The sequence below is a fragment of the Dendrobates tinctorius genome, unplaced genomic scaffold (assembly GCF_039654945.1).
Source record: "Dendrobates tinctorius isolate UK_male_01 unplaced genomic scaffold, ASM3965494v1 ptg000038l, whole genome shotgun sequence".
NCBI lineage: Eukaryota > Metazoa > Chordata > Amphibia > Anura > Dendrobatidae > Dendrobates > Dendrobates tinctorius.
The window spans coordinates 28403540-28411834 of record NW_027361706.1 but is presented as its reverse complement, the minus strand read 5'-3'; the positions used below and the strand labels follow the sequence as shown (position 1 = coordinate 28411834).

The following is an 8295-nucleotide window of genomic DNA, read 5'->3' as shown; positions in this document are numbered from 1 at the left end:
ACTAAAAAGGACAGGACAGAAAAGCTGCTGTCTGCAATCCGAGAAAACCCTGCTAAAAATATTACCAACACAACTGATAAGCAAAAAGGACCCTGAAGTCACTAGACTTCAAACCCTATAACAGCACTCAGAATATTCTGAAAGCAGAGCAAAAGAGAACACTGAACAAGGAATAAGAATCCAGCACACCCCCGGCCGGGGATGGCTGAACGCAAAAAACAAGGTAAACAAAACCAAAACTAATAAGTTCAATAGCAGAGCAAAAACTTATCTTTAGGAAGCAGGAATCAGACTGGTCTCCAAGAATCCAGCAGAGAAATCACCAGCCACTCAGAAGGGCGTCGGCTGCCTTATATCCAGTCTGCAGTTCCTGTTACCCAGTCACAATCCACCTGATCAGGTGTTTGATTTCTTTCATCTAAATCAGCCTCACTACCTTCCTTCACCAGAAGAGGGAGATCCTCGGACACAAAAGGTGAATGAACAGATGAGCTCACAACATGAGCTCCTGTGAAACCCTGCCTGTGGTCAGGCTTCAAAGGAGACTGTGATTTCTGTTATGGTTATGATTTAATTAACACATAGCTAGCTGTAGGTATTTCATTTTGTCTAGCTTTTTTCTCCACCGCTTCTCTATAGAAAAACACCTGTACAAAAAAAAACACACTACAAAGAAAACTCACTAGAAACACTTGGAGTCCAAGACTTTTTAATGACAAGAACAAAAAGTGAAGGAGACTGAAGAAATTTTATATTTTTCCAAGACATGAGGCTGAGAATACATCCATACGCCAAGCAGCGCCAGATTCATTATTGCATTTAAACCCTGTTTGTCGAGTTTTTAGTGTTTTGCATCTTATTTTAACTCAAATTCAACTTTACATTTGAGTTTTTTAAAGGTAATTTTTTATGTGTGTATTTGTTGTTGTTTTTTATGCTTTTTTTTCTCAGTTCGACATTAGAGGCAGAGTTTAGACTTTCCATATGTTTTCAGCTGATTCATTATTTACCACTTTTTGAAAAGTCACCAAATTTGCGGTAATTGTACCCAAGCCCTAATCCCCACCATACCTCGTTCCTTCAGAGTGATTTTATGTACACCTCAAATTTTGGCACAATTTTTCCAACATTTAAGTGGAACGCGCAATTTATTTTATTTTTTTTTATGCAAAAAGTTGCTAAATAGGTTTTACCCCTTCACGACATACAATTACATTATTTGTCTTGTCCTGCCTTTGACACGGGCTCGCAAGCCGAGCCCTTATCTTTCCGTGCAGATGATGGCTAATAAATCGATCTATGACAGCGACATTCAGCAAACACCAGCAGAGAGCACGTCATTCCCTGAGCCCGCCGGGACACCTGTGACGTTATCGTCGATCATCAAAGGGTTCCCATGACAAGCGAGGGTCTGCTGAAGCCCTCACATAGCCCCATATCCCGAAAAATGAAAATATTACAGGAAAATGGTGACAAAAGCAAAAAAAATGATTTTTTACAAATTTGCAAACAAAAAATAAAATCACCACTTAAAAAAAAATATATATATATACATGTTACATGTCTACGTAATCGAATTGACCTAGAGAATCAGTTTTGCCATATAGCAAACATCATAAATAAAAAACCCAAAAAACAATTGTGGAATTGCACTTTTTTTTAAAAATTCTTTTCACTTGGAATTTTTCTCCTGCTTTCCAGTGCATCACATGATAAAAAGGATGATGTCAGTCAAAAGTACAACTTATCCCGCGAATATAAAAAAAATTGCTCTCATATGGCTATGTGGTCGGAAAAATAAAAAAAATGGCTCTTGAAAGAAGCGGAGGAAAAAATGAAAAATAGCCTCGTTATGAAGGAGGGGGGGTTAAAAAAACAATATTTTTTGTTTTACGCAAAATTCATGAACCGCACTTGCCATTTTGATGAATATGGCGCTAAAAAAAGACAGCGAATACTACAAGGCAGAAAAAAAAAGGAAAACAAATTTTTTCAAAAATTGCAAATAATGAATCGGACCCAAAACACACGATCGTAGTAAGAAAGTGAAATCGAAAATATTTTAATATCTGTAAATTTCACGGGTGCAACCGCCACGGAAAAATGTACATGCCGTCAGATGTCCTGTAGGCGTCACGTTGCTGATCCGGTTTTAATTCTAAATTTATTTAGTTTTACCTGTAAAGACATGAAATATTTATGAATGAAAAAGTGCAAATTAGGCCAAAAGTAACCGAGGTCTCGCACGCTTTATTAACCCTCTCCTGCCTTCTGCTCACCTGATGCCCTCTCCCTCGTCCCGTCTGACTTGATCAGGTCCCCGCCACGCCACGCCATATTTATCCATCTTTAATTTCTTTTTACTATCACTTTCGTGATTAATGCTCCTGTTTTCCCTTTCTCACACACACCCCCCTCTCCAGGTTGTTTGTAGAGGGGGTCTTCTCTTCCCCACATAGTCGCAGTGTTGCTGCAGTTGCTATGGCTCCTGTCTGTGCCGAGAGACATCTAGATTCTGGTCACGATCTTCTCCAACGCTTTGTGTGGAGTCTGATTGATTTAGGAAACAGGACGGTAGGGGGGTTAGGAGGAGGACTGGGGTGGGGTGAGGTTGTACTGTGATCCACTTTAGGGGGATTTGAAGGTTTTTTTAACATAAGGACCTTGAGATGAGCCAGAGATCCCAATGCAGGAGAGGTGAGTAAATGATACCGCAACCGTAACGGCAGGGGATTACATATACCGCAATTCCGCTAATTTATAGGGATCATATAAAATTCTACCACCCGGGGTTTATAGGGTAACGCTCTGCAGTGCTCTATATATGACATTACTGATCAGCCGGTGCTAAGGAAGCCGCGGGTCTTCAACGTGCACAATGCAACTATTTGTTAGAGCCACTTTCAACAACTTATCGAAGATCAATAACTTCTAATCTGACTGCGGCGAGAACTACAAGCGCCATAATTCCCTGCAGAATAGACATTTACTGGAGGGAGCGTTAGGAAATCGATGAGAAACGAGTTGCAGGCAGTAAGCATCAGCAACATGTGTCTCTGAAGATGCTACCGTCGGACAAGGAGCATCTACAGTACCTGTGGCTCCTCATTAGATGCAGGTTGGTGAAGCCTCGTACAAATCGTAAGACGTCAATTAATCACTTGTTTGTTTTTGATGGCACGGATATTATACGACTCATCTTTTTTAATTACATAATATATGTATTTCACATTTTCATTCATACTTTACCTACAAGGATCAGACTAGGGAAGGGAATGATGCTCAGAATTCATAGATTTTTCCATCTCTCTGGGTCATACCATTTCCGTAATTTGCTTCCATCCTGTAAATAGAACTGGATTACATACAATCTTGCCCTACGTTATTACTATGTCATATGCAAGCATTTCCCTGCGTTTTGTTATGTTCTCATACACATACTATAAACATGTACTGGTGAAATTGATAGTGACGACCAGAGAAGAGTTATGCATAAGTTTAAGAGCTCCTCCGATGGACATTTTAGGGCCGATACATCAACTCTGTCGTTTTGTACGCCAGTGGTGTTCCACGGTAAGATAGAGAAAGATGTGTCAAATTTATCAAGTAGCGTGCACCTCTTAATGACTTTGGCACAACTTTCAGCTGCAGTGCGCCACCATAACAAAATGCTCACTAGAGATGGGCTGGAGCGCTACACTGTCTTATAGGGGGCGTCCAGGCTCGGGGTACAAGTCTGCAGTCACTCAGAATTATGACTCCTCACAGTGCTCATAATACGCGCTGTCAGGATTCTTCAGTGCCGATGGCGGGAGCGGGCAGTCATGTGACCACAAGTATACAATTTGCATATTTCTGGCTACAATATGACTAGACGTGTCCAGACACTTGTCAGCATGTCTAGTCGGCACGTGATCACGGGTATGCAAGTCGCATACTTGCGCTCACGCGCCCGCCCGATCTTGGCGCTGACACCAGAGAATCCTGATAGCACGCACTGTGTGCTGTCAGGATTTACAAGTCTGCAGTCACATAAACTGACTGCAGATTTGTACACCAAGCTTGGACAACCACTTTATTTTACACCAAAAAGAAGTGGGGGATACTGGAGTAAAAATGTCAAAAGCTGCAAATTTGCACATTGTAAAATTGCACAAAAATTTTAAAACATTTCAAACACTTTTAAGCTAGATTTCTGGCGCATTAGTCCAAAAGTCTTATGGGACTTGTCTAGAATGTGGCTCAAAGTAGGGGGACGTGCAAAAAAAATACCAAAGAACTTACCTGGTAAGTTTCCCACAGCTCTAGTGTCCCAATGCTAATGGTCTTGCAGAGCTTTGTGCTCTGCCCTACTTAGCAATCATCCACACGTGACTGCTTCAGACAATCTTTATCTTCCGTAGTCATGTGCCAACCATGCTATTCGAGTACAACAATGGTCAAGTGTGCACACTACAAAATCCACTTGCATCATAACAGCACAATTATGTTATATTGTATTTGTTTACCAAGTAAAAGTGTTGTGTTGTCACTATGAAAATTTTCCTTATTAAGTTGTGGGGGCTCTGCATGTAGGCAAAATGTTAATGCTAACATTTAATGTTCTAAAGGTAATGGAGTTTTTCAGGACTTATATATTGATGACTTGCCCTTAACATAAGTCATCAATAAAAGATCAGTGGGAGTCTTACACCCCACACACCACAGATCAGCTCTCACCAGGTCCAGTATCAAGAGGGTCACAGTTTTTAGAGGCGGAACACCCGATATCTGTGCACTGTGCAATGGCAATTCTTGGGTTCTGCGGCTCAGAAATGAATATGATTTGAACTGAATATGATTTGACCTGAAGTACCCCAGAATGGCTACTACACATGGCGCTCTGCTGTTCCAGATCTATAAACTGTCAACTTCTGGTGACTGGGGTACCCAGTAACAGCTGATTGTAGGGTGCTGTCTGAGAGCCAGACCCTCACCAGTCCAATACTGATGACTTGTCCTATAGGGTAGGTCATCAATATCTTAGTACTGTTCTAAACATTGAGAATAAAAACATGGAGTAAAAGTTTCACACAAGTTGCATGAGAATTGCATATGTAAGTAACAAAAAATGATTTATAGGCTTACTATAATTTCTAGCAACTTTTCAGAATAAGCTGTTAAGTGTGTATACTTAATGAAAAACAATGTTTCTAGCCATTATATGATTGTGTCCTACATGTTAACTGGTTTCCTTTCAGCAGACTCTCTTATTTTTAGTTGTGGCTGAGCTACTGGGTGGAGACAAGCTGCTATAATGTCTCTCATACACAGTACATAAAGACATAAGAAATTCCTGGTCTTTTGTGTCTATCTAGCATATCCTCAAAAGCAGCAGCAGTATGGAGGAACTTATAAAACAGTAATGAGCAGTATAGTTGTGAATCCAGCACTGGGATCATGTAAAACACTTACTAAAAATCTTCAGCATAATTTGTCAGTGTGTTTCTCTGTCTATGTCTCTCTGAGACCTTCCCTCCTTTACTCCCTCTCTCCTTCCAAAGACTTCACTATATAAAACAGTATAATGGACCCCCACATAGCCAGGTTAACAGTATAATGGACAGGAAACAGGAAATGGAGCCACACACAGCCAGACAACCAGTATAGTAGCCCCCACATAGTTCTACAAATCGTTTAATAGCCTCCAAACTGTATAATGACCCCAATCACAGCCCTACAAACAGTATACTGGCCCCCACATCATAGCTCTCCATTGTCAGGAACACAGCACTGCACTTGCTTACTGAGCTTCAGACTATCAGGACCTGAAGCACGTGACTGCTGGGGGTGTGACCTAAGCTCCACAGAGCTAGGAGCTGCAGGGAAACTCCTAGAAAGGTAACTATGGGACAAGATACCAAGGGGCATAGACAGGGACATAAATCAGATCAAGCCGGGTCAAAGCACGAGATAGCAGGACAGTACCAAAGGTTTAGACAGAGCAAATAGTCAGGACGTAGCAATAGATCAGAAAACCAGACGGTACAATAGTGACAAACAGTAACGGAGTAACAATAGCCAAGCCAGGAGGTCAGAACCGGAGAAGACAATAGTACCAAATCGAGAGATGGAGCACAAAGTGAGGGGACAGACCGGGTCATACACAGGAATCAAACAAGCAGTGCAGTATACACACACACCAGGGGGGTCAGACACAGCCAGAATAACAGTATAGCTGACAGGGAATCCTAGACTGGAGTGAGTGTAAATACCCCTCCCAGATCCAAAGAGAGGCCGGCAAAAGTTAACCCTGTGAGAACAGGACATTAACCATGTCCTAACCATGACATCCATGAAGTATAATGGCCCCACATAGCTCTCCAAATGTTATAATGGCCCCACACATAGTCCTTCAAATACTATGATAGCCTCCATATAGTCCTCCAAATATTTTAATGGCCCCAACAAAGTATAATGGACCCCATATAGCCCTCCAAATAGTATAATGGTCCCAACATAGCCTTCCATATAGTATAATGGAAAGCATATAAGCCCTCTATATAGTATAATGGCACCACATAGCCCTCCATATAGTATAATGGCCCTCACATAGCCCTCCAAATATTACTAAGGCCCCCACATTGCCTTCTATATAGTATAATGGGCCTCACTTTGACCTCCATGTAGTACAATGCATCCCCATTACCTTCCATATAGTATAATGCACCCCCATTGCACTCATATTGTATAATGCACCCCCATTGCCCTCCATATAGTATAATGCACCCCTATTGCCCTCTATATAGAATAAAGTGCCCCACTGCACTTCAAATAGCATAATGCACCTCCAAATAGTATAATGCGCCCCCATTGAACTTCATATTGTATAATACACCTCCATTGCACTTCATATGGTATAATGCACCTCCATATAGGTTAATATACCCCCAGTGCACTTTATATAGTAAAATGCGCCCCATTGCACTTCATATAATATAATGCGCTCCTATTGCACTTCATTTGGTATTATGCACCCCACTGCACTTCATATGGTATAATACACACCATTGCACTTCATAAAGTATAAGGCACCCCATTGCAGATCATATAGTATAATGTACCTCCATTTCACTTCATATAGTATAATGCGCCTGCACTGCATCTTATATAGTATAATATGCCCCATTGCGCTTCTATAGTATAATGTTCCTGCGTTGCACCTTATATAGTATAATGTGCTTCCATTGCACTTCATACAGTATAATACACCTGAATATAGTATAATGTGCCTCCATATAGTTTAATGCACCCCCATTGCACTTTATATAGTTTAATATGCCACCATTTCACTTTACATAGTATGATGTACCCTGTTGCACTTCATACAGTATAAGGTGCCTCCATATAGTATAATGCACCCCATTGCACTTTTATTTAGTATAATTTGCCCCATTGCACTTCATATAGCATAACACACCTCCATGTAGTATAATGTGCCTGCATATAGTACAATGCACCACCATTGCACTTTATATAGTATAATGCATCCCCATTGTACTTTACATAGTATGATGAGCCCCCATTGCACTTCATAAAATATAATGCGCCCCATTGCACTTCATATTGTATAATGCGCCCCCACTGCACTTCATATAGTATAATGCGCCCCCATTGCACTTCATATAGTATAATGCACCCCCACCGCACTTCATATAGCAGATATATAATAAATACCTCCTCTTGATCCCCCGATCCCCTGCTCTCCTGATTGGAAAAAGAATTGTGGCGAGACGTACAGAAGCACATGCTATTCATCAGAAACTCCTGATTCATTAAAAAGGTGTGCCCCTTACTAAATCATGGGCTACTGACTCCTATACACCCCATCATCAAAACTGGTGAGAAATCCCCCTGAGCCTAGGGCCTCCAAGTGACAGGCTAGATTGCCCTCATTGCACAACTGCATGGGTCTTCTCCCACCTTTGGACCCCTGTGCAGTTGCAACGGTGGTATGTTCAGCCTTCACAAGAATTCCTTAAATCTGTGTGTGCCAAGTATGGCAGACATCAAAGCAATTGGTCAACAGTCACTAGCTTATAAAACTGAAAATGAAAGGGAATCTTACTGCAAATACACACTGCACAATCCACAAGCAGCATGTATCAGACAGTGACTGCACGTTTCAGTGAAAAACATAGTTTTGTAGCAGTCGGGGGACTGAAGACTAGTCAGACAGGTGGCTTCTCCCCACCCACTGCCCTGGAGTGACAGGTCTCTCCATGTGCGTGTATAGGGAAAGGCCTATCACTCATT

At 41.4% G+C, this 8295-nt stretch overlaps 1 protein-coding gene across 2 annotated transcripts in view; it reads left to right on the top strand.

Moving 5' to 3' along the window:
- Positions 1 to 2606: 2606 nt before the first annotated feature.
- LOC141088303 (neural cell adhesion molecule L1-like protein) overlaps positions 2607 to 8295 on the top strand; it is a 189091-nt gene continuing 183402 nt past the window's right edge. The window contains exon 1 of one of the 2 annotated variants that reach the window (XM_073574331.1): positions 2607 to 2697. The gene's annotated coding sequence lies outside the window, so the exon portion shown is untranslated. Of the gene's footprint in view, positions 3119 to 8295 lie in introns of both variants that reach the window. The other variant, XM_073574332.1, reaches the window with a different exon arrangement.